This window comes from Giraffa tippelskirchi, chromosome 2 (genome assembly GCF_054371585.1).
Source record: "Giraffa tippelskirchi isolate mGirTip1 chromosome 2, T2T-mGirTip1v1.2.pri, whole genome shotgun sequence".
Lineage (NCBI taxonomy): Eukaryota > Metazoa > Chordata > Mammalia > Artiodactyla > Giraffidae > Giraffa > Giraffa tippelskirchi.
The window spans coordinates 18,695,442-18,722,620 of NC_137276.1; the positions used below are offsets into that span (position 1 = coordinate 18,695,442).

The 27,179-nt window shown below is 44.9% G+C and overlaps 1 pseudogene across 1 annotated transcript in view; it reads left to right on the plus strand.

Annotated features, from left to right (window-relative positions):
* LOC145539513 (guanylate cyclase 2G-like) overlaps nt 1-27,179 on the plus strand; it is a 63,250-nt pseudogene that overhangs the window by 4,740 nt on the left and 31,331 nt on the right. The window contains exons 4-10 of the transcript XR_014077869.1: nt 1,595-1,776; nt 3,442-3,588; nt 8,278-8,420; nt 11,541-11,614; nt 15,423-15,494; nt 21,789-21,947; nt 23,371-23,527. The product of XR_014077869.1 is annotated as a guanylate cyclase 2G-like (transcript). The remainder of the gene's footprint in view (nt 1-1,594; nt 1,777-3,441; nt 3,589-8,277; nt 8,421-11,540; nt 11,615-15,422; nt 15,495-21,788; nt 21,948-23,370; nt 23,528-27,179) is intronic.

Consider the following 27,179-nt stretch of genomic DNA (forward strand, 5'->3'; position numbering starts at 1 on the left):
GCAGAGCTCCCAAGTGACAGAGCTGGTCTTCTGGACTCTGAGACCGAGACCTTGGGCCCAACAGCTCTGCTTTGCGGAGTGTGTGCTAACTGCCAGGCCCTACTGTGAGTGCTTGATAAACTAAAACTAGCTCACACCATCCTATGGAAAGATAAGGAAACTGAGGTCCTGAGAAGAAAATTAACTTGCCCAAGGCCACACAGCTAGTAAGAGGAAGGCTGAGTTGTCAAACCAGGTGGGGTGGCCTCAGTGTCTGTACATTTAACCACCATATGTGCACCCACAGGCTTCTAAGAAAAAGCTTCTTGCATTTAGCCAAGGACACACTGTGTAATTTTACCGGCAGTTTTATCTTCATAAAAATGAGCTTGTTTTATATGATCATAAGAAACTGGGGTCACAAAGAGTTGGACACAACTGAGCCACTGAACTGAAATGAAGAAACTGAAATGGGGAAAAAGCGAGTACAGGAATGTGCATAATAATGTTCCAGGTTTCTTTCATCTTTTCATCGTAAAGTATTTCAGATGGCCAAAGTGTCTTGGGTTTCGTTGGGCAGCCAGTCGGAATTCTAATTGTAAGCCAAGTTTTTCAGAACCTCCTCCTACCTTCCCTTTTCATTGCTGTCCACCTTTTCTCCTTCATTTTTCCTCCTCTCCTTCATCTGCCTTCAGACACGTGAGGGGAAGATGGTGCACCAAGTCTCAGCATCAGCAGGGAAGCCCATCCAACTCCCTTGTCACTTTCTCCCCAAACCTTAATGATCCAGTTCCAACTGCTGGAAGTGCAGGAAGAATTTGGGCCTAAAAATAGACCTCACAGCATCCATACAAGTGAATTCATGCTGTTTGAAAAAAGAATAGCGTAAATCCATTTCCTAAAAGTGTTTACAAACTCCGGAAGACAGTGAAGGACAGGGAAGTCTGGTGTGCTGCAGTCCGAGGGGTCGCAAAGAGTTGGACACAACCTAGCAATGAAACAGCAAAAAGTGTTCCGAGTATATGCTGAAGTTGACAAAAAACAAGCTGCAGAACACCGTTATAGCATGATACTATTTATGTAAAAATGTACGTATGTGCACACACACCTCTGCCCATGTCTAGAACATTGAAAACCTCTCAGAGGAGACGAGAGGGGGTAATAGGGAAACTGGGGGAGATCTCACTGTCTTTCACATATATACACACAGGGAGTGGGTATTACTGTCATAATTGTAATAATGTAGGTAATAACGAGATTAACCAACCACTTAAGCTATAAGCAGAAATTTGAGAATCAATCAGCGTAAGTTTTTCAAGCTTTTGCCGTCCATTGTTAAAAGGTGAGCTTCTTGCATCTTAGCTGCTCATTGCCCCAGGTAAGCTTTCTTATTGATTGACTGGTTTATTATTATTATTTTTTGCTTCCTTCTCATTGTTTCAGTGCTTGCTAGGAGACATAGACTTTGCAGGGCAGGTCTTCCAGAGCCGTCATCATGAAGTATGTCAGACTGCCAAAAGTGTTTCCAAGGATTAGAATAGACATTCAAAATTGACCCTGACTGTTGCTCAGGGTGTTTCCTACAGAACAGCTAATTTATTTCATTATTTTTCAGGACCGCTTTTGGAAGGAGGTATTGACAAATCAGAAGGTGACACACTTTCCTGCAGTCTACGAGTCAGTGTTTCTCATAGCCCTCAGCTCCGCCTGAGAAGGCCCTAGTGGTGAAGGCTTCCGAGAGCAGGTCCACCAAAGCCTGCAGGGGCCACCCTTCTAGAGCCCCATCCACACGGCAGAGCGGATCTGACGGGGTCTTCCCATACACATCCGTCCCCCCTTCCTCGAGGATATCTGTGTCTGGCTTTTACACTTCCACTCTTATTGCTTCTCTTTTCTCCCTACTCCCCAGGCTCCTAACACACACACACACACACACACACACACACTCTCTCTCTCTCTCTCTCTCTCTTTATCTTCCTCAGCCCCAAATTAACAGTGGCCAGATGAGTTGTGAAATCCACACCCAGGTTCACGAGGAGGGCAGAGGTTATTAGTTGAGAGGCCACGTGGCCTGGGTGTCAGAATCCTGGGCTTCTATCCTCGCTCTGCGTTTTACTAACCATGAGACTTTGAGGGGAATTGTTTAACCTCCCTGGATCTGAGTCTCCGCTAAAAATGGGACTGATAACGACATCAGCTTCCAGTCTGTAGCTTGGAGTGTCTGAAGACATAGTACATGCAAGCGGCAGAACACACACCAGTGGGCACTCAGACCCCAACAGTTTCTTTTCTCAGAAGGACGCTGGGACCAGGAACCAGAATGGGGTGGTCAGAGCTGTGGAGCTAGGACGGGTCAAGGCTGGCAGATGATCTGGAACAGGGAGAAGGCAGCCATCAGCCAGTGGTAGTTCCAGGCTGAGCGGGATAATGGGGCAACGTGTCTGGTTAGCCAGACGATCGGCCAGAGTCAAGCTCCTTCCAATGCGGGGCCAAGCTGAGCCTGAAGCTGGTGAGAAGCTACTGATGACAGAGATTCCTTGAGGAATGGGGCAGCTAACTGTGGACCCCAACACACAGGAAAAGATGATCAATGAATATTTGGGGTGTCACTGACTAAGTGTCAGCTCCATACCAGGTTCTATAGGGAGAACAGTGCCTCGCACCTAGTAGGCACTTGCATTTTTGTTGACTAAGTGAAGACCGAATATGTGCCACTTAATACAAAAGATACCATACCTATTCTGCCTCATTTAACTGTCCTTATACTCACCATGTTGCCTGGAAAATCCCATGGAGGGAGGAGCCTGGTAGGCTACAGTCCATGGGGTCGCTAAGGGTCGGACATGACTGAGCGACTTCACTTTCACTTTTCCCTTTCATGCACTGGAGAAGGCAATGGCAACCCACTCCAGTATTCTTGCCTGGAGAATCCCAGGGACGGCAGAGCCTGATGGGCTGCCGTCTATAGGGTCGCACAGAGTCGGACATGACTGTAGCGACTTAGCAGCAGCATACTCACCATGACAACAGCCTTCTGCCTCTTTTATAAATGAATGGGCCAAGATTCAGAGAGGTTCTGGAACTTACTCAAGTCTCACAGTCAGTACCAGGACCAGCCTGGCTCCTGGCTCCAACCTTCTCGATTAAACCCTATCCCCTCCTGCCTATGGCTGATAACACTGTTCCCCACTTGAAGGATCATGCAATCTACAAGAGAAAACAAGACCTAAAGAGGAAAAGTGCAGTTGTGATCCCCGAGTTTGCCAGCACAGGCCAGGACACGCGGAGGGCCTCCTTTTTCTGTCGGAATGATGCAGAACCTCTGCTAGGTTCTATGTCACTATGTTCTGCTGTGCTGTGTCACACTCTTAAGAGGACGGAAGAAGGGTGCTTCTAACTGAGCCCAGACTGTGATGGAGGAAGCCACCGGCCCTTCTCAACCCTGCCTTTGCTTCCTCCATCTAAGGTGAGCCCTTACGCTGCCTACCTTCATGATGCAGTCCTGCTGTATGCTGAGACCCTGGTGGAAGTGGTAATAGCCGGGAGCTATTTCTGGGATGGGAGGTGGCTAGTCATCAGTCTGAAAGGCTCCAATCAGACCATGTTGCAGGGTAAGTGACTTGACTGTGGTGGGTTTTCCCTACTCTGGCCAGCTGCTCCATCCGTGGGGCTTGGAGTTTGTTGGGCTTGTGATTACAGAACTCCTCTTTCTCGTGGAGATTCCGGCCTTCCTGGAGAGGTGGTTGAGGTTCAGTCTCCAGTGGCCACAGTCTGCTCTTCTTGCTCTATCTAGAAGGCTGCTCCAGACTAGGTGGGGGTTCCTCTAGGGTAGCTTTCCCCCCTGAAAGTCTCTCCCACAGCTCCTTTCAAACTCAATTCATCGAGAATAAAACTCAAGGGAGGGGAGTTTGGGGGAGAATGAATACATGTATACATCTGACTGGGTCCCCTTCACTGTTCAGTTGAAACTATCAGAACATTGTTTGTTAATTGCCTGTGTGTATGTGTGCGCTAAGTTGCTTCAGTCATGTCCTTCTCTTTGAGACCCCATGGGCTGTAGCCCACCAGGCTCCTCTGGCAGGAATCTTGGAATGGGTTGCCATGCCCTCCTCCAGGGGATCTTCTTGATCCAGGGATCCACCCTGAGTCTCCTGTGGCTCCTGTATTGCAGGCAGATCTTTTTTTCTTTTTTAACCACTGAACCACCAGGAAAGCCCATTAATTGTCTATACCGCAATACAAAATAAGAAGTTTAAAAAAAAGAATAAAACTCAAGAGGGTGAGACCCACCTCTTGGGATCACCCCCTTGAGACTCCCCAAGTTGTATTTTCTCTGCTGCTGTGCCTGCCTGCGCAGGACCTCAGCCTCTAACGATGGAGCCGATCCCATTTTTACTTTCCTTGCAGGTGTGAGGATAGGCAAACTGTGTTGAAATCACCCTGGGAGCTGGCTAGTGGAGGTTGTCTTGCTACACTCCAGCTTTCTATTTTGTAAGACAGAGATAATATCTGCTGCCATCTCTAATAATAATAATCAGCATCTATTGAGGGCTTACTTTATACCAAGCTGGGTACCAAGAGCTTCTGTGTTCTATTTCACTTAATCTTTGCACCAAACATGAGGTAGTGCTATTACCATCTATGATACACTACACAGGCATGAAATCCCAGGGTAAAAATGTTACCTACTTGCCCAGGGTTACAAAGTTATGGGATGGTGGAGTTAGATTTCAAAATAAGGCCTGTTTATTTTATTTTTTTTCTCAAGGTTCATGTTTTCCACTGTTGTATAATACTGAGAAGTAATTAAAATATACCAATATTGTTGACTTCCCCAACAGTCGTGTGGTTAAGATTATGCACTTCCAACACATGTGGCTAGGGTTCAATCCCTGGTTAGGAAACTAAACTAAAACATATCAAGTGCTTGGCGCATAGTATGCAATCAGTTCAGTTCAGTTCAGTTCAGTTCAGTTCAGCCACTCAATCGTGTCCAACTCTTTGTGACCCTGTGGACTGAAGCACGCCAGGCCTCCCTGTCCATCACTAACTCCCGGAGCTTCTCAAACTCGTGGCCATACAGTCAGTGAGGCCATCCAACTATCTCATCCTCTGTCATCCTTTTCTCCTCCTGCCTTCAATCTTTCCCAGCATCAGGGTCTTTTCCAGTAAGTCAGCTCTTCACAACAGGTGGCCAAAGGATTGGAGTTTCAGCTTCAGCATCAATCCTTCCAATGATTATTCAGGACTGATTTCCTTTAGGATGGACTGGTTTGATCTCCTTGCAGTCCAAGGGACTCTCAAGACTCTTCTTCAACTCCACAGTTCAAAAGCATCAATTCTTCGGTGCTCAGCTTTCTTTATAGTCCAACTCTCACATTCATACATGACTACTGGAAAAACCATAGCTTTGACTATACAGACCTTTGTTGGCAAAGTAATGTCTCTGCTTTTTAAGTTGTCTAGGTTGGTCATAGCTTTTCTTCCAAGGAGCAAGCATCTTTTAATTTCATGGCTACCGTCACCATCTGCAGTGATTTTGGAGCTCGAAAAAATAAAGTCTGTTACTGTTTCCATTGTTTCCCCATCTTACTTGCCATGAAGTGATGGGACCAGATGCCATGATCTTAGTTTTCTGAATGTTGAGTTTTAAGCCAACTTTTTCCTCTCCTCTTTCATTTTCATCAAGAGGCTCTTTAGTTCTTAGCTTTCTGCCATAAGAGTAGTGCCATATGCATATCCGAGGTTACTGATATTTCTCCTAGCAGTCTTGATTCCAGCTGGTACTTCATCCAGCCCAGCGTTTCTCATGATGTACTCTGCATAGAAGTTAAATAAGCAGGGTGACAATATACAGCCTTGACGGACTCCTTTCCCAATTTGGAACCAGTCTGTTGTTCCATGCCCGGTTCTAACTGTTGCTTCTTGACCTGCATACAGATTTCTCAAGAGGCAGGTCAGGTGGTCTGGTATTCCCAGCTCTTTCAGAATTTTCCACAGTTTATTGTGGTCCACACAGTCAAAGGCTTTGGCATAGTTAATAAAGCAGGAGCAGATGTTTTTCTGGAACTCTCTTGCTTTTTCGATGATCCAATGGATGTTGGCAATTTAATTTCTGGTTCCTCTGCCTTTTCTAAATCCAGCTTGGACATCTGGAAGTTCATGGTTCACATATTGCTGAAGCCTGGCTTGGAGAATATTGAGCATTACTTTACTTGAGTGTGAGATGAGTGCAATTGTGCGGTAGTTTGAGCATTCTTTGGCATTGCTTTTCTTTGGGATTGGAGTGAAAACTGACCATTTCCAGTCCTGTGGCCACTGTTGAGTTTTCCAAATTTGCTGGCATATTGAGTGCAGCACTTTTACAGCATCATCTGTGAGGATTTGAAATAGCTCAACTGGAATTCCATCACCTCCACTAGCTTTGTTCATAGTGATGCTTTCTAAGGCCACTTGACTTCACATTCTAGAATGTCTGGCTCTAGGTGAGTGATCACATCATCATGGTTATCTGGGTAATGAAGATCTTTTTTGTACTGTTCTTCTGTGTATTCTTGCCTCCTTTTTTTAATATCTTCTGCTTCTGTTAGGTCCATACCATTTCTGTCCTTTATTGTGCCCATCTTTGCGTGAAGTGTTCCCTTAATATCTCTAATTTTCTTGAAGAGATCTCTAGTCTTTCCCATTCTGTTGTTTTCCTCTATTTCTTCGCATTGATCGCTGAGGAAGGCTTTCTTATCTCTCCTTGTTATTCTTTGGAACTCTGCATTCAAATGGGTATATCTTCCCTTTTCTCCTTTGCCTTTAGCTTCTCTTCCTTTCTCAGCTATTTGTAAGGCCTCCTCAGACAACCACTTTGCCTTTTTGCATTTCTTTTTCTTGGGGATGGTCTTGATCACTGCCTCCTGTACAATGGCATGAACCTCCATCCACAGTTCTTCAGGCACTCTGAAGTATGCACTCGTTCAACAGCAAAAGAATCTGGTGCACTGCAGGAGCCTCAGGAGAGACAGGTTCAAACCATAGGTCAGGAAGATATCCTGGAGGAGGGCATGGCAACCCACTCCAGTATTCTTTCCTGGAGAATCCATGGACAGAGGAGCCTGATGGGCTACAGTCCTTAGGGTCGCAAAGAGTCAGACACGACTGAAGCGACTTAGCACACAGGCATGCATGTGCCCGTTAAAGGGCAGCTATTTATCTTTCCTTTGGCTTATCATTCCCTTAATAAATTAAGACTTACACTTCACTTGACATTTCAAAAGCAGAGTCAAGCTCTGATCTTTGGGATATTCATAGATTCAGTTCACAACGATCCCATCCACACCTTTTCCAAGTGGAAATATTAACCTGTTTCCCATCTTTTCTTCCTGACCCTGAAGCATTTACTTAACAAGGGAGGAGGAAGTGGGAGGAGTCTGTCTTCCTAATCTCAGTTTAATTCTCTGTCAGATCAATTTGTTTCCCGGTTCAACCCTGGTTATTGCCCTTGCTGTGGCCCTTCTCCTGTGCAGACCTTGGGAGGGAGCAGTGTTCAAGCCTGAACATTGAGGACACCAGCAAGTGGGCACAGCAAAGCAGCGAGAGGTGTGGAAGACGACACACTTGGGGCCAATAGGCCTGCATCTTCCTGGCTCTGCAAACTCCAGGGAGTCTGTGCCTCTAACCCCTGCTTATTAGGAGTGGATGGTGGTGCCTCCTCTGCGGGGTCCACCGTGACTGAAAGGGAAATGGAAGTGTTAGTTGCTCAGTCCTGTCCGACTCTTTGCGACCCCATGGACTGTAGCTCGCCAGGCTCCTCTGTCCATGGGATTCTCCAGGCAAGAATACTGGCGTGGGTTGCCATTCTCTTCTCTAGGATTAGTTGCGTGAAATCACTAGAACCTGCAGCGCGGGTACATTGCAGGAGCTGATGAATGTTAATGTTGTGACGTGTCCTGGGAGGGAACACATCTTCAGTAAGTCCTAGGTCAGACCCCAGGTCCTAGTTTGGAGTGTGGAACTGCTGTATTTTACTCTTATGGGATTGCTAATGTAGCCTTTGTGTGTGGGGTTGGCATGTACTAAGCAACAACAAGGAATGCACCTGGGCCCGATCTGAGCACCAAGGCTAAGCACAAGCCAAAACCACAAAGGAAGGGCCACGCTGAGAGTGAAGTTTGCAAACTCGTGCCCCAGGGCCTGGCAGCGTGGAGAATATGGGGAGGGCAATCCTCTGATACGAGTTGGCAGGCTGGCATTTTGAGCTCCAAGTTCCTCTCTCTGTCCCCCTTACTGTGTGTAAATGCTTTTCTTTCTGGGAATCACCGGCCCCGTGTTTGTGGACTCCCAGGGAGAAAGGCGCATGGATTACTCGATCTATGTCCTACAAAAGTCCCCAGATGGCTCCCTATTTATGCCTTTTCTTCAATATGACAGCAATCAGGAAGTCATCATGTATGGCAGGACCTTTCCCAAGTTTAGTTCATGCTACGGAAAGAGGGCTGGGAGGAGACAGAGGGCTGTGGTTCTTGCTAGGAGGTCAGCTGGGGAATCTAGCTCCTATAATTAAGTTGGTGCTCTCTGAACTCATAAGTCATGGAGAAGCTCTATACAGTCAGCAAAAACAAGACCAGGAGCTAACTGTGGCTCAGATCATGAATTCCTTATTGCCAAATTCAGACTTAAATTGAAGAAAGTAGGAAAAGCCACTAGACAATTCAGGTATGACCTAAATCAAATCCCTTATGATTATACAGTGGAAATGAGAAATAGATTAAGGACTAGATCTGATAGATTGCCTGATGAACTATGGATGGAGGTTCATGACATTGTACAGCAGACAGGGATCAAGATCATTCCCAAGAAAAAGAAATGCGAAAAAGCAAAATGGCTATCTGAGTAGGCCTTACAAATAGCTGTGAAAAGAAGAAAAGCAAAAAGCAAAGGAGAAAAGGAAAGATATACCCATTAGAATGCAGAGTTCCAAAGAATAGCAAAGAATAGCAAGGAGAGATGAGAAAGCCTTCCTCAGTGATCAATGAAAAGAAATAGAGGAAAACAATAGAATGGGAAAGACTAAAGATCTCTTCAAGAAAATTAGATATACCAAGGGAATATTTCATGCAAAGATGGGCACAGTAAAGGACAGAAATGGTATGGATCTAACAGAAGCAGAAGATATTAAGAAAAGGAGGCAAGAATACACAGAAGAACAGTACAAAAAAGATCTTCACGACCCAGATAATAATGATGATGTGATCACTCACCTAGAGCCAGACATGTGGCTGGAATGTGAAGTCAAGTGGGCCTTAGAAAGCATCACTACGAACAAAGCTAGTGGAGGTGATGGAATTCCAGTTGAGCTATTTCAAATCCTCACAGATGATGCTGTAAAAGTGCTGCACTCAATATGCCAGCAAATTTGGAAAACTCAACAGTGGCCACAGGACTGGAAGAGGTCAGTTTTCGTTCCGATCCCAAAGAAAAGCAATGCCAAAGAATGCTCAAACTACCGCACAATTGCACTCATCTCACACTCAAGTAAAGTAATGCTCAATATTCTCCAAGCCAGGCTTCAGCAATATGTGAACCATGAACTTCCAGATGTCCAAGCTGGATTTAGAAAAGGCAGAGGAACCAGAAATTAAATTGCCAACATCCATTGGATCATCAAAAAAGCAAGAGAGTTCCAGAAAAACATCTGCTCCTGCTTTATTAACTATGCCAAAGCCTTTGACTGTGTGGCTCACAATAAACTGTGGAAAATTCTGAAAGAGCTGGGAATACCAGACCACCTGACCTGCCTCTTGAGAAATCTGTATGCAGGTCAGGAAGCAACAGTTAGAACTGGACATGGAACAACAGACTGGTTCCAAATAGGAAAAGGAGTCCGTCAAGGCTGTATATTGTCACCCTGCTTATTTAACTTCTATGCAGAGTACATCATGAGAAACGCTGGGCTGGAAGAAACACAAGCTGGAATCAAGATTGCCGGGAGAAATATCAATAACCTCAGATATGCGGATGACACCACCCTTAAGGCAGAGAGTGAAGAAGAACTAAAGAGCCTCTTGATGAAGGTGAAGGAGGAGAGTGAAAAAGTTGGCTTAAAGCTCAATGTTCAGAAAACTAAGATCATGGCATCTGGTCCCATCACTCCATGGGAAATAGATGGGGAAACAGTGGAAACAGTGTCAGACTTTATTTTTTTGGGCTCCAGAATCACTGCTGATGGTGACTGCAGCCATGAAATTAAGAGACGCTTACTCCTTGGAAGGAAGGTTATGGCCAACCTAGATAGCATATTTAAAAGCAGAGACATTACTTTGCCAACAAAAGTCCGTCTAGTCAAGGCTATGGTTTTTCCAGTGGTCATGTATGGATGTGAGAGTTGGACGGTGAAGAAAGCTGAGCGCCGCAGAATTGATGCTTTTGAACTGTGGTGTTGGAGAAGACTCTTGAGAGTCCCTTGGACTGCAAGGAGATCCAATCAATCCATCCTAAAAGAGATCAATCCTGGGTATTCATTGGAAGGTCTGATGTTGAAGCTGAAACTCCAATACTTTGGCCACCTCATGCGAAGAGTTGACTCATTGGAAAAGACCCTAATGCTGGGTAGGATTGGGGGCGGGAGGAGAAGGGGACGACAGAGGATGAGATGGTTGGATGGCATCACCGACTCGATGAACATGGGTTTGGGTAGACTCCGGGAGTTCGTGATGGACAGAGAGGCCTGGTGTGCTGCAATTCATGGGGTCGCAAAGAGTCAGACATGACTGAGCGACTGAACTGAACTGAACTGAACTGACTGTGATCTTCACCCTAACCCTCCTGATTACCATCCTGGGAGCTGTCATCATAGGTCTGATTTTAAGGATAAAGAGAGGAAAACTGCAGAGGCAAAATAAAGATATTTGGTGGCAAATCAGTTATGACGACATCACCATTCTGCCCCAGAGCAAGGTGAGGCCACGCCTGGCCGAGACATCCACTTTCCTGCTCACTGCTGGCCTCATGGAAGGGTCCTGAACTAGAAATCTGTGAGGGTGCATACTGACTCACTTATAAAGTGAATGGTTAATGGAGAGTCTTGCGCCCTGTGTTCTGGTTCTAGACCTACCACTTTCTTGCTGGGAGCGTCATTTCCGGGCCTCAGTTTCTGAATACTTAAATATGATCAGATGGTGTCTAAAGTTCCCTTCAGCTCTGTTTTGTGGTGCATAGAACTTGTACGCATGCACGCTAAGTCACTTTAGTCGTGTGCAACTCTGCGGCCCCATGGACTGTAGCCCACCAGGCTCCCCTGTCCATGGGATTCTCCAGTCAAGAATACTGGAGTGGGTTGCCATGTCTTCCTGACCAGAGATTGAATCCGTGTCTCCTGCATTGGCAGGCAGGTTCTTTACCACTAGTGCCACCTGGGTAGTAGAAGAACTCATATATCCTGCTCAAATATTAAAGCTGTCTTCTGGGGAGCATTTAGTTATTTTCAAAACTGCATCAACTTCTTTAACTTACTGATAATAAAGACAATACAATTCATTTATTCAACACATACATGTGTTGCCCGTCTACTTCAGGCCAGCAGAGTGGAGGATACACTGGGAACGGATGCCTTCCGGGGGAGGCGGGTTCTCTGGGAGGTGTCTACAAGGTGAGGCAAAGACCCCTACAGGTCTCTGTGGATGTGGCTCAGGGATTGAATGTTGCAGCACTGTGAAAGGCTTCAGAGAAGAGGTGTCATTTGGGGAGGGTGGGTTTGCTAGTGGTGACCAGGAGAGAGGTCATGCCAGGGTATACTGAGGTGTGGGCTTCTCAGGGCTGTGAGACTTGACACACATTTAACAAGCATGACCTTATTTGATAAGTATATAATATTTATGTAATTCCAGAAAATACAGCATTAACTGTGTTTTATGCATACTTTAAGCTTGAAGTTTTGAAGTGTCTTCCCCCCCACCTTTTTTTGTTTTGTTTTTGTTGTTAATATTAGGCAGGGTAATTTTTGCCAGTGTATATTGATTATTTTGAAGTACTTTTTGCCTTCCCAGAGGCATTAGTGAGAAATGTTCTTTAGAGTAGAAAGACAGAACCCAAGTTTCTACACTTTGATAAGAGCTCTTTGTTCCCACGGGAAGGTGAAGGGAGGGTTTCAAATTTACTTTCAAGTGATTCTCAAAGTGATCAAAAACCCACAACTGAAATAAATTTTATGTCAAAGATTAAAAAATTTTAGAATTGCAGACAGTACTTGTTCAGGAATACATGCTACTGATGATATTCAGAGGATAACAAGATAGGCATATCAACTATTGAATTAGGATCTATGCACTTCAACAAATAGATGAATCTCAAATATCTCAAAGCAAAAGTGTTCCAGAATGTTGTTGCTTGTTAGAAAAGTGCTCAAGTTAGACCAAGGAAAACAGGTTTGTTCTGAAGACATTTAGCTTAATTGTAAAAATCAAGAAAGCATGATGAGTCAAAATCAAACATTCTTTTTGTGTTATGTATATTTTATTCCTGTTATATTGGTTTTATTTTCAAAATTATAGTTTGCAAAATTAGTTTTCTTTTATTGGTATTCTCAAATATACTATTTATTGAATAAATGAATTATGACTTTCAAAAAAAGGTGACTTGACAGGTACTAAGTCAAAGAGTGGAGAAGGTAATGGCAACCCACTCCAGTATTCTTGCCTGGAGAATTCCATGGACAGAGGAGCCTGGCAGGCTACAGTCCCTTGGATCCCAAAGAGTCAAACACAACTGAGCAACTAACACTTTCACTTTCAAGTCAAAGAAGCTTGATCAGGAGATTGGGGTTCACTTGTTAATTATTTTTCAAGTGTCCCTGGGGATCTTGGGGCTCACTGGTCTGGCCTTGGGTGGATGATAGAATGAGGTAGAGGTGTGGTTGGAAGGAATTCTGAGCCCTCCTCTTCCTCTGCAACTAAAACAGCACTGCTTTGGTCTATTGTATTCTACATTAGGGTCCTGCGTAAGACTCTTCTTGAAAAGCAGAATTACTCTGTTTGAGATATATTCTCTAGGAACTTCCCTGGTGGTCCAGTGATTAAGGCTCTGTGTTCTCAATGCAGGGGACCTGGGCTTGATCCCTCATTAGGGAACTAGATCCTTCATGTCATAATGAAAGATCCTGCATGCTGCAACTAAGACCTGGCCCAGCCAAATTTTAAAAAAAAATTATAAATATTAAAAAAAAATCTTAAAATACATTCTCTAGGTGTTGGGGAGGCCCTGGAGGTGGGACGCAGAGAGGTCACATCCTCACATGATCATTGAGGAAAATGACGTCAGCATCAGGTCACGCATCAGGTTAAGTGCCAGAGCCAGAACTTGAATTGGGGTAGCCTGAGCCGAGTCTTAACCATGACACTGTTCACATTGGCATAGACCCAGCAGTGGTGTGTGGAGCAGTTCAGCGCTTGTACTCCAGGTCAGAGAGATCAGGGCTGGCGTCCTGACTCTCATTTATTAACTGCTATTCACCTTGGCACTAATCGTCCTCATCTATAAAAGTCACAGTCTCATTAGTACTTGGTCATCCTACTGAGAGCAACCGAGTTGTGTCCTGTTTTGCAGCCACTCCAGAGGGCCACGCCTGTGTCCAGAGGGAACAACAGTATCACGTCTAGTGCGACAATTTTGGGGGATGTCAGTTCCTTTGCCAACAGCCAGTGGGGGCAAGAGCTCTTTTATGCCCCAGTAGGGCAAATTCTCCAAGCCAGGCTTCAGCAATATGTAAACCGTGAAATTCCAGATGTTCAAGCTGATTTTAGAAAAGGCAGAGGAACCAGAGATCAAATTGCCAACATCTGCTGGATCATCAAAAAAGCAAGAGAGTTCCAGAAAAACATCTATTTCTGCTTTATTGACTATGCCAAAGCCTTTGACTGTGTGGATCACAACAAACTGTGGAAAATTCTGAAAGAGATGGAAATACCAGACCATCTGACCTGTCTCTTGAGAAACCTGTATGCAGGTCAGGAAGCAACAGTTAGAACTGACATGGAACAACAGACTGGTTCCAAATAGGAAAAGGAGTACGTCAAGGCTGTATATTGTCACCCTGCTTATTTAACTTCTATGCAGAGTACATCATGAGAAACGCTGGGCTGGAAGAAACACAAGCTGGAATCAAGATTGCAGGGAGGAATATCAATAACCTCAGATATGCAGATGACACCACCCTTATGGCAGAAAGTGAAGAAGAAGTAAAGAGCCTCTTGATGAAAGTGAAAGAGGAGAGTGAAAAAGTTGGCTTAAAGCTCAATGTTCAGAAAACTAAGATCATGGCATCTGGTCCCATCACTTCATGGGAAATAGATAGGGAAACAGTGTCAGACTTTATTTTTTTGGGCTCCAAAATCACTGCAGATGGTGATTGCAGCCATGAAATTAAAAGACGCTTACTCCTCGGAAGGAAGGTTATGACCAACCTAGATAGCCTATTTAAAAGCAAAGACATTACTTTGCCAACAAAGTCCGTCTAGTCAAGACTATGGTTTTTCCAGTGGTCATGTATGGATGTGAGAGTTGGACAGTGAAGAAAGCTGAGTGCTGAAGAACTGATGCTTTTGAACTGTGGTGTTGGAGAAGACTCTTGAGGGTTCCTTGGACTGCAAGGAGATCCAACCAGTCCATCCTAAAGGAGATCAGTCCTGGGTGTTCACTGGAAGGACTGATGTTGAAGCAGAAACTCCAATACTTTGGCCACCTCATGCGAAGAGTTGACTCATTGTAAAAGACCCTGATGCTGGGAAGGATTAGGGGCAGGAGAAGGGGACGACAGAGGATGAGATGGTTGGATGGTATCACCAACTCGACGGACATGGGTTTCGGTAAACTCTGGGAGTTGGTGATGGACAGGGAGGCCTGGCGTGCTGCGGTTCATGGGGTCGCAAAGAATCGGACACGACTGAGCAACTGAACTGAACTGAACTAAACTGAATAAAGAAGCTTATCAATGCTTTTGCCCCTTCATCCAAGAGCAGTTCTTCTCCGGTCTAATTTAAAGATCTGAGTTATCTTGCTGGGCTGCCTGCAGAGGATTAAATTAGCAGGGCAGTTGCCAAGAGTCTGGTTTCTCTGTTCTATGTGGAAATTGTTTGAGCTTGGTTTTGTCTCCTACGGTGTCATAGCTACTTCTGAACTGTGTTCTTGGGCCCATCCTCCCTGTGGTGTGTGACCCTCAGCTTTGTGTCAGAAGCAAGGAAGTATTTGTAAAACTCAAGACTGTGTAACTTTCTCAATATTTAATCAGGTTATGGTTTCTCCCAGGAAGAGTTCTGGTTACTCGATTTAGAGTTCTCTGCCTCAGGTGTTATCATTTCTGCTTAACATCATCCGAAGCATTAGGATCAAATCTACAGAACCTATGAAGCCCCTGTGCTTCCAGGTGAGCCACTTGTGATGTTTGGAATAATTGTGTTTTTCAGGATGTTTTGAGAAACTCAGACAATGAAATGGATTGGATATTCAAGCTCTCATTTGCATATGACATAGTCAATGTGAGTATCACATAAACTTATGTAAAGAACAAATAGTGTTCTTGAGTTGTTCCGTGTCTTGGATTAACTGTAATCTTTCTTAAAAATTCTGGTGCTCCTCAAATCTCTTCAAACAAAATAATTCCACTCCTAAAATACACTTCTTCCATCAGATTTTCCATCCTTTTCACCCTCCCTGATCTCAAGTACATGTCAACAGAGTGAAATATTTTACACTCAAGTTGGAAGGGATACCTGAATATGAACGGAGTATTTACATTTTAGCATCAAATTTTTTTACCCCAAAGAAAATCTAATTACTGGATCATAAAGTGAGTTGGAGAGGGAGACTCTAATAACCCTTCCTTGTCCCTAACCCTTGATTCTTTTCTCCAGAAAATGGGAATAACTGCCACAGTCACCATAGAGCTGTTGATCTAAGAGGTGGCCTTAGGATGCATATCTGAGAAAGTAAACTAGCAGGTGAATATTCACTTTGGGCAAAGGGGGTTGCGATGAATGTAAAGAAGAGGAGGAGGATAATAGTAATAATAGCTAAAATAGTGCTTACTTTGTTCTCACAACAAAAGATAAGGAAGATCTAAAAAAAAAAAAAAGGTAGATTTATTATCATCCCTATTTCACAGGTGGAAAATGACCCACCTGTGACCCATTCCGAGGGTGCTCTCTTCACCCTGGGTTAAAATCCAGCTGGTCTTTCTAAGCTCACTGCATCTGCTTTTTCCATTAGAGGGGACCAAGCCAATGACCTGGAAATGGGTCCTGGTGAGGAAGTCACTCACCCTGACACATGGCAGCAGGGCAAGGCTGTCTGTCCATGAATCAACATTCCCATCCATCAGCTGATAGACTCCTATAGGCAAGACCCTGCATGAGTGTTGTGGGGGATACATGGGTGAAACATAAACTCTGCTCTCCTGGGTTTTCAGGCCAGTGTCTCACTGAGTGGCTGTGGCAAGTTACTTCCCCTCTAATGGTAGGAGCGGATCCGTGAGCTTGGAAAGAGCAGCTGAATTTTAGGCCAGGGTGAAGAGAGCATTTTCAGAATGCTGGTCCACAGTGTCATGGCCCATCTGACTCATTTTCCATCTGAAATAGGGATAATAATAGATTTGCCTCATATTCTGTTGCAAGCATAAAGTAAATTAATGAACACAAAGTGCTAGAAAGTATCTGAGCCAGAGGAAGTGTCAGATATATTTTAGCTATTATTATTATTATTGTTACTCAGCCTCCATGTAGGTTTCATGGATGAGGTTGACCTGATTGACCTCGAAGGACATCTGTTCCTCAAGAATTTGATTGCTCTTTGTGTCTAAGGAGCTAAGTCTTAATGACCCTGTTAAACTTTGACCTCCCAGGCCTTAGTGGGAAGCTGATGTATTATTACCAAGGAAGGTAGACAAAGAGAAACCTCCCTGTGATTGGTTTCTGAGGACAACTCTGGGCCACCACTCATACTATTTTAGTAAAACTTCATTGAGCGTCTCTTAAGGATTTGGTCTAATCTGTGCACATTCTTAGGAAGACAAGGACTTGTTTTCATCTTTGAATGGTTTAAAATGAAGCTAGAGAAAAAAATGAAAAGGTCAGGAATTGTACATAGGAAATTATTTAGATGGTGCTATAACAGTTTTAAAATAGGAAGCTCTGATGTGGTATCCTCTCCTCTGGGATCTTCTCTGTTTCCCCTCCCCTACTTTCCATTACCTCCCCACTAAGCCCAGGGAAGTAGTCTCATCTCATCTCCAGTGATCTGCCTCCCATCCCAATCAAAGCAGTTGGCATCGTTTATATTGGATGTAAAGGAAAGCTAGTAAGTTCTCACCATGATGTGAATGACTAGCTTTTTTGGTGTGGGTGTTTGGTTTTCGAGAATTAACTCAAAGGATGTTCTGGAGAAATGCTGGGGCAGGTGTGAATGACACTTTGAAGGGGACAGTCTTCCTGGTGGTCATCAGCTATTTTAGGGTCACTAAGTCTGGCCTCCATTCCATGCCAGAAAAACAATGGACAGCTCAACTCTTTGCTTTGGAAGGCTTGCTGTCTCCTGAAATGAAGTGTGCACATTGCACTATGTCAAGGCTCATGTAGGGCCTCTGAGGCCAATTACTCTGCAAACATTCCTTGAAAGAGGGTTAAGAATAACAGAAAGTTCCCTATATCATGTTGGAGCTTTAGCATGGGTGACTTGGACGCGAACCCAGGTGCTGGACCGAACTCTGAGGGTCAGGTTGCACTTCTGGCCATCACATGCTAGTCATAAGAACAATTTCTCTCCCGATGTCCATTTGACCAGAACCTCCTCTATTTCAGGTATCAGGGAGATTCTGAGATACCACCCACTTTTCAAGATAGCAAATGTATATTGATCAAGCACCTAATTGGGTTAACCCAATTGGAAGGGTGCAGAGGAATGCATCTCTTTGTCCTGTGATCAGAGAGTTCAACCCAGTGGGGCCAGCTTGGGAAGGATCTTTGGAGAGTATAATACTCATCCTGAGTTAGGGACGGGCCTTTGTTTCTCAGGGAGAGACATCTTGATTAACAGCATGAAGGACAGTTTGGCATAGAAGTTGTCCTGGGGATTTAAACCCTGGCTCTGCCATGTATGGACCAGATGACCTTAACCAGTGTCCCTGTGTATGAAATAAAAGATAATAATAGGACCTGCCTCATAGTTTTGTTATGAGCACTAAGATATGCATGTTGCTTAGTATCATGCCTGCTCCAAAACGGTTATCTAATAAATGTTAATTGTTAGTATTAGCAGGAGTATGGTTTACTCTGGAGGAGGAAATGGCAACCCACTCCAGTATTCTTGCATGGGAAATCCCATGGACAGAGGAGCCTGGCTGGCTACAGTGCTTGGAGTCGCCGAGTCAGGCACAACTTAGCAACTGAGCATGCATGGTGTTACTGTTACCCCAGATAACCCAATTGCTAATACTAAAAACCATACACTTTCTTATTTAATTGAACAATACGACAAGCCTGCATTGTTTAAATATGGTACCACCAGCTACATATGACTACTGAACATCAGCAGTGTGGCTAGTTCAAATGGAGAGGTACTAAAAGTATAAAATGCATGCCAGTTTTGGAAGATTAAGTTAAAAAAAAAAAAGGAATGTGAAATATCTGAATAATATTTTCATGTTGATTACGTGTTGAAACGATAAGTTTTTTTAACACATTGGGTTATGTAAAATATTAAAAGTAATTTCACCTGCTTAACCAAAAATTTAAACATGATACATGTGCTTCATTATATTTCTATTGGATAAAGTGAAGTGAAGTCGCTCGGTCGTGTCTGACTCTTTGCGACCCCGTGGACTGTAGCCTACCAGGCTCCTCCGTCCATGGGATTCTCCAGGCAAGAATACTGGAGTGGGTTGCCATTTCCTTCTCCAGGGGATCTTCCCGACTCAGGGATGGAACCCGGGTCTCCCACATTGGAGGCAGACGCTTTAACCTCTGAGCCACCAGGGAAGCCTCTATTGGATAAATCTCTTAATAATTAGCAATTAACCTTGCCGTTAATTTATCCTTAGCTCCAATATTTGTAATATTAATATTTACTTCCTTTTCAAAAGGAAGAATAAAGAGGCTTAGTGAGGTAAAGTAACTGGCCCAACTGGCACGAAGCAGATCGGGCTCTGCAACCAGTCTGTCTCCAAAAGCTGAATTCTTTCTTTCCTGCCAAGTGCTAGAGAACACAGGTGTGGGATTCAGAGCGGGGAGCCGTGTGGGCCAGCTTCAGCCTTCCAATTGGAAAATAAAGGTGGCCTCAGACACGTAGGTAATAGAACTGCCAAAAGTGTATTAAACCTGGCACTTAAACTGTGAAAATCTCATGGTTCTATTTGTTCTCAGACAACAGAATACATTTCAGGCCCTTATCGGACATTTCCATCAAGATAGAAAAATAAAAACAAAACAGACAAATGCATGCCATCTCTTGAAGAGAACTACCTTCCTAGGATTTCAGGCATCCCTAAACATGTCATTTTTTGTCCTCATGGAAGGAGCTCTGCTAATATCCCTGGATGTCAGCGGTAGTCAGCAGCAACCAGAAAGTAGAAGGTCTCATGTCTGGGGTGTGCCTGGCACTAGGAAGGGCAGGGACAGTCATGTGTCCCCAGAAGGAGTCCTGCGGAATGGAGAGGTCTCCATGAGGTCTGAGAGGACTCTGGATGGGACTCAGGTCTCCCCAGATTTCAAGCCCAAACCTCTGTTTGTTGGAGCCTCGCCGGAAACATTCCAGAGGCAACCCCACCCGGGCCCCTCCGGGACTGGTTCAGTGAGTCTCATTTCTAAAATGTGATTCAACTTTGTCATCTCAAGAAACGACAAAGCAGGATGGTAAAGGAACACAGCTTCCTGATTTTTTTAGGGGTGAGGTGAGGGTAGTGTACCCACTGTTTTGAATGTTTCCTATCGCTTTCGGTATTAGCCTGAATTCTATGCAATATTGGCTCAGGGCTCTAGCTAAAGCCGACAGTGATTCAGCCTGACATTACTGCTGGAGGAAGAGGGGAGTCCTGGAGCTGGTGACTGGGAGGCCCAAGGACCCTGTCCCAGGGTGCAATAATCCATTCAGTGACACTCCTCGAATTCCCCCTTGCTGGACACCGGTGCCACGTTGTAACCATACTGAGTGACTCAAGGCTAGACTTGTGATTCATTTAAACCTGACAGTGGTGTCAGAAGAAGAGGTATGCTTTCAGCTACCCGCTTCCTACTCCGCAAACACCAGGGCTCCAGAAACAGTGAAACGGGTGGTTGAGAAGTAGCTGGACTTCAAAGGTGACCCAACCTGGGTTTATCTTCCAGCTCCATCCCTGCTCTCTGGGAGCAGTTTATTTTTTAAATATTTTAACATATCTTAAAAAAAATTTTTTTTAACTTGGGGTATCACTGCTTTACAATGTTGTATTAGTTTCTGCTGTACAATAATGTGAACCAACCATATGTCTCTATATATCCCTTCCTTCTTGAGCCTCCCTCCCACCCCCACAGGGAACGTTTAAAACCCCGAGTTTCTTCACTGTGAGAGATCCTCCCTCACCGCCCTCATCTCCTTAGTAAATAAGAGTCATCACTGACGACTGACGCTACTTAGCATGCGTGCATTGGAGAAGGAAATGGCAACCCACTCCAGTATTCTTGCCTGGAGAATCCCAGGGACAGAGGAGCCTGGTGGGCTGCCATCTATGGTGTCACACAGAGTCGGACACGACTGAAGCAACTTAGCAGCAACTGCCCTGGGGACTGACCTCCTTCGGCCCGCCTTCAGATTAAGTCCTCTTCCTCCATTCTGATCAGTCTTCTCTGCACTCAGGCTTAGTTTGGATGATATGTAATCTGCAGTAATACAGGTTCTTGTGTCTGGGCCCAAGCATTCCTTTATTCTTTTTAAGCTCCCCAGGTGATTTTAATGTGCATCCAAGGCTGAGAACAATTGACAAGGACAAGTCTTCTCAGCTTAATAGATACATGCATCTCCTGGGGACCGGGTTTAAATGCACAGTCTGATCTAGTAGGTCTGGGCAGGGCCTGAGATTCTGCATTTCTGCTGATCTCCCAGGTGATGCTGATGCTGCTGGTCCCTGGGACATCTTCCAAGTAGCAAGGGTCTAAGGCAGACCCATCTCACAGATGGTAAAATTGAGGCCCAGTTAGATGATTTGTTTGAAGAAACTTAGTGGTAAAGTTTAGGCTTGAACATGTCTTCTGACTCTAGGCTTTTTTTCTGTCCTCTTTATAAATAAATAATATTATAAATAATAGTGCTTTCTTATTGCATACAAATAATTGGTGTAATGTGTTGTGGTGCATGGGCTTAGTTGCTCCAAGACATGTGGGATCCCAGTCCCCCGACCTGGGATCGAATCCATGTCCTCTGTGTTGCAAGGCAGACTCCCAAACACTGGGCCACCAGGGAAGTCCCCTGTCATCTCTGTTTTGACAAGAAGAGTGAGGCTCATGGGGTAAATTTACTTGCCTTCTACCATGTGGTTTGAACCCCGGAGTCTGATCACAAGGCTACTTTTTTTTTTTAAGCTGGCCTTGCCTTTGTGGCTCCACATTAAGGAGCTGGAAATAGTTTTCTCCTTTTTGGATGTCCCTGCCCAGGGTGACGCCCTGGATGAGGGGCTCTTGAACAAACGAATGTGGAAATGAACATGTCTCCCACCATGGGCCTGTCTGTTTCTGTGTGTTGGTCTCTATGTCTTCCAGCAGCGGCCATTGGCACCTGCTCTAATCCATTTACTCATTTTCACTCTTTAGGGCCTGCTGTTCCTCCATAGGAGCCCCCGGGGTCCCATGGCAACCTGAAGCCTTCCAACTGCCTGGTGGACGGCCAGATGCAGGTGAAGCTGTCGGGATTCGGGCTGCGGGAACTCCAGCATGGCCGGACATACAATGAGGAAACAACGGACCTGTCGGGTAACCGCTGCAAATCCTGCACCCGCTAGCTGTCAGGAGAGGGATACAGGGCTCCTCACCTCACCTGTGCTTTCTGATGCTCAGCCACTTGGGTCCCTGCAGTTGGGCCTTCCTCTGGGGCTGATGGATGTGGTTATTCTGGTCACCCAAAGAGAGGAGAGAAAAAAAAAAACAACCCACTAGTGGCCTGAATCCATGGTGGGGTGTCTGAGTGAGGAGCCTAGTCCTTGCCCTGACTTAGCTGGGTGACCTGAGGGGAGTCACTGCCCTTGTCTTCAGGCTTCTATGTCCCCTCGTGTCTTCATCCTGTGTTCTCAGCAGGGAAGGTATCACCTGCCAGGCCCCTTACAGTTGATGAGCTTGGTAGTTCTCCACCCTCTCTGTCACTTGAGAAGCTTCAAACGACATGAAAGGGGCTGGGTCCCATCCCATGCCAGCTGAATCAGAACTTATGAAGATGGGGTCTGGGCATCTGTATTGTTTTCTAAAAGCCTCGCAAGTGATTCTGATGTACACCTCGAGACAAGACACCACCTGGCGTCCAGCCCTCCTTCACACGTGTGCGAATTGAGACTCCACGACTCTTCCTTCTTGTCCAGGCTTACTGAGCACTCTTGAGTCTTGCCTTGCACTGTCCCGGGCCTTGGTGAGCCCAGTGCGTTCCACCTTGACCGCCTCTCTCTGAAGCAGCACGCTGCCAGCAACTTTGCTGTGTGCACGTGGGGAGGTGTCTGTAATATGGTATCTTGCAGAAAAGACAAAGGGGGAAATGCTGAAAACCTGTTAGTAGCCATTTCTTTCTCCCCATCCTCCACTATATTTTCTTTTCATGATTGTAGCCTATAATGATATAAAAATCTACAAACATCACTGCAAAAGAAATATAAGTTTATAAAATATCCAACACAGATACATCTGTAGAGACAGAATGTGGACTGATGGTTGGCAGGAGTTGAGAGATGGGGGAAATGGTCAGAAACTGGTTCATGGATTCAAGGCTTTACTTTGGGGAGTCAGAAATGTTTTGGAACTAGATGTACTAGCTGTACGGCCTTGCCAGGGTTCTCAGTGCCACCGAGTTGTTCGGTTTCAGGTAGTTAGTTTTATGTTCTATGAATTGTTACACTTTTTTTTTTTTAGTGTAGGCAGTACAGAAAGGAAAAAGGAAAAGAAAAGCCGCCTGTAATTGCACAGTCGTGAGTTAACTGCTGTTAAGGTGTTAGGGCAGGATCATCCTCATTAGTTCCTTCGTATTCACATACACGGGCCCCCAAGTGTGTGAATATGGAGATGTCTCCAACTATCAGGGCCAACTTCTCAGGGGCTGGATACTTTCAGGGCTCCTGTGCTTCCTGGAAAAAGAAGGGGTGACTTTTCCTGTTCCACCCAGCAGCTCTGACCTTTGACAATCTTGGCTTTGCAGAGTTCTACTGGACGGGCCCCAGAACTACTGCAGCTCCCCTGGGTGCCTCGGTCTGGCACCCCGAAGGGAAATGTTTACAGCTTTGCCATCCTGATAAGAGAGCTGATTCATCACCAGGACCTTGGACCTTTTGATGATCAGAACCTGACACCAGCAGGTAATGTTGGGAGAGACTCCTTGGCCGGCTTGGTCATTCAGTCAAGCCTTTTTTCTTTGCTGTGTAGTCAGTTTTTTATTTTAAAAATCTTATATCTTTAGACCCTTTTTGTTTTGAACAGTTCCATTCTTCCACCCTTTTTTGGTCTTTTAAGATACTGACATTTTCAGAGTCCAGATCTCTTGTCTTGTAGAATGTACTACTATCTGAATTTGTCAGTTTCCCAATAGCTGGAAGTAGGTTATTTTTAGCAAGAATACTTCTTCACATCAGGAAGCACAGGGTATCGTTGATGTCAGTTACTTCCCTGGTCGCTCAGCTGGTAAAGAATCCAGCTGCAGTGCAGGAGACCATGGTTCAATTCCTGGGTTGAGAAGATCCCCTGGAGGAGGGCATGGCAACCCACTCCAGTATTCTTGCCTGGAGAATCCCTGTGGACAGAGGAGCCTGGCGGGCTACATTCCATGGGGTTGCAAAGAGTCGGAATCTACTGAGAAACGAAGCACAGCAATGAGAACTACCTTTTAAATGCTTGCTTTTATTCTTTGTTTTGTGAGATGTTTATTAATTTAGAATCTATTCCAGTCTTATTTTTTTATTTTTAAAATTCATATTCTTCCTTAAAGAGTTAGAAGGCAAATTACAGTTTGGCTACAAAAAAAATTAAGGAACTCAGAACTATATACTTCAATAACAGCAGCCAGAGCAATTCTGTTAGAAAATGAGTCAGATTGTATCACTTCTTTACCCAGAATCTCCCCCTGACTTCCCATCTGGGGAGTGAAAGATAAGCCCTTACAATAGCCTGCAAGATCACTGAAGGCCTCTGATGGAGCCTCTGTGACTTATATTAGCGTTTGGTGGCTCAGTGGTAAGGATTCTACCTGCCAAGCAGGAGATGCAGGTTCGATCCCTGGTCTGGGAAGATCCCCTGGAGAAGGAAGTGGCAACCCACTCCAGTATTGTATTCTTGCCTGAAAAATACCATGGACAGAGGAGCCTGGCGGGCTATAGTCTATGGGTTTGCAGAGTCGGACATGACTTAGCAACTAAAACAACGACAAGGGCTGTGTCCGGGTGACCACAAGCTGGCTAGCTTGAAACAACGTTCTTGCACAGTTCTAGAGACTAGAAGTCGAAAACCAAGGTTCGGCTGGGCTGAGCAACCTCTAGAAACTCTGGGGAAGCCCACTCTTTGCCTCTTTCAAGGTAGCTGCCCCAGCCTGCCTGGGTTTGTGGCCACGTAGCTATAATCTTTGCCTTCATCTTTATATTGCCACATCCTCTGTGTACATCTCTTCCGTTTGTCACTTATGAGGACACTTGTCCTTGGATCAGGGACCACTCAGATAATCCAAGATGATCGCCTCAACCCCAGATAATTATATTTGTAAAGACACTTTTTCTTCAAATAAGGTCACATTCACAGGTCCTGTGGATCAGATATATCTCTCTGGGGACCACCATTCAGCCTTCTCCATCTTCCTAATTCCGCCTCCCATGCCTTGCTCCTTTTAATCACACTGGCCATTTTATGTGCCTCCAAAGTGACCCACTTTCACTCCAGAGTCTTTGCACACGCTGTTCCCTCTGTCTGGGCATCTCTTACTCCATATTTGTAAATACAAATTTGTTTCGTTCTTTCTTAAGGACTACAACAGTTTTCACTGTAACGTTATGTTATATATTGGGCTGGCCAAAAAGTTCATTTGGGTAAGACGGTACAAACAAGCCCAAATGATCTTTTTGACCAACCCAGTATTATTGATTTGTAGACATTTTGATTGTTTCCCTTTTTTTTTTTTCTGTTCCAAACTACTGCAGTGAGTAGTCTTGAATCTTTGTGGACATGTGTGGATATTTCTTCAGGGTAGATTTCTGTTCATGAAATTGAAAAGGTAAACCTATTTTAAACATTTTCAAATTTTCTGATAAATGGTGTCCAATTTTCTACTTACAAAGGATATATTCAGATTTGAGAGGTTTGGGGAGCCAGGTTGTCTCTGAACACATCCATGAGGGAATTAAGTGCAAAAGCAATGGGAGGTGAAACAAAACCTGATCAAAATTGATTAGAAAATGTATAGTAGGTGTACCCCCAGCACTGTTATTTTCCACTTTCGCTGCACATTGGAATTTCCTGGGGAACTTTAAAAATTTCTGAGCTTTAGATCTCAGCCTCAGAAAGCCTGATGTCACTGGTTTGGGGTATGACCTAAATAAAATTTCCCAAGTGATTCTAACATGTAGCTCAGGTTGAGAACCACTGTCTTGGAGAGAGGATATGTGTGTGTGTGTGTGAGTGTGTGAGTTTCTATGTAAACCCGGCCCACCTTTCTCTCTTGATTTCTTTCTCCTTGCTGTGCTGTGTTCAGTCGTGTCTGACGCTTTACAACCCCATGGACTATAGCCCACCAGGCTCCTCTGTCCATGAGATTCTCCAGGCAAAAATACTGGAGTGAGTAGCCATTTCCTCCTCCAGGAGATCTTCCTGAGCCTGGGATCGAGGCTGTGTCTCGCAACTCCTGCATGGACCGGTGGATTCTTTACCACTAGCGCCACCTGGAGGGCCTTATCTTTTCCCCCTTTTGTTTACTGCCTTCCCTACCATTTCTAGTCCATCCCCCATGGCCCATCCCAAACCTCTTTAAATCATCGTGCATTTCCTGGAGACTTTTACAAGTCAGGAGGAGGCTTTCTGAGTATACTTGTCACTTTGAAAGCAGATTCTGGTTTCTAATTTGTGGCAAAATGAAGCAGAGGTGAGACTCCTCCCAAAAGGCTAATCTCAGATCCAGGGGCATCTGAATTTGGAACCAAGCAGCTAACAGACCTTCCCTCACTGAACCCAGGAGGAAGCCCACCTACCCTTGTTAAGCTCAGCTGCCGCATGATTGTGCCAACTGGGTGGGGGGTGGTGGTGGTGAAAAGACTATGGACAATGGGTGTATTTCCCCCTCATTGTGGTCCTCTGCTCACCAAGCTGAATGAGAGCCAGTCACAGGGGACAATGGATACACAGGGCCACAAGCAGGAAGAGTACAATGAGACATAGTTTATGGGCAAACACACCCTTCCATTAACTTCTCCTACATCCCTGAAAACAAATCCTGGTCCTGGAAACAATTCTCTGCACACATTAGAGCAATGGTTCTCAAACATTTTACTGCTTCCCAGGTGGCTCAGTGGTAAAGAATCTGCCTGCCAATGCAGGAGACACAGGAGACAGTGGTTTGATCCCTGAGTCAGGAAGATCTGGAGAAGGGCACAGCATGCAACCCACTCCAGTATTCTTGCCTGGAGAATCCCACGGACAGAGGAGCCTGGCGGGCAACAGTCCATGGGGTCGATAAGAGTCGAAATCATCTTAGCGACTGAGCACGCACACTCTCAAACATTTTAATGGGCATCAGAATCAGCTGGAGGGTTATTTGAATTGAAAAGTAGAGGGATGCGCCCAGGATCTGTGTTTTAATTAGCTGCCCAGTTGATTCTGAGGCCCACTAACACTAACGTTTGGGACTTGATTTCCTCTCTCCCTATACTTTGCTCTTAAGAAAGAAGTCACTGTGTGAAGGTCTCTCTAAGGACAGGGACGTGTGCTCCACCACCTTGAATGGAGAACAATCTGCATAAGTTATTTGGAATTTAT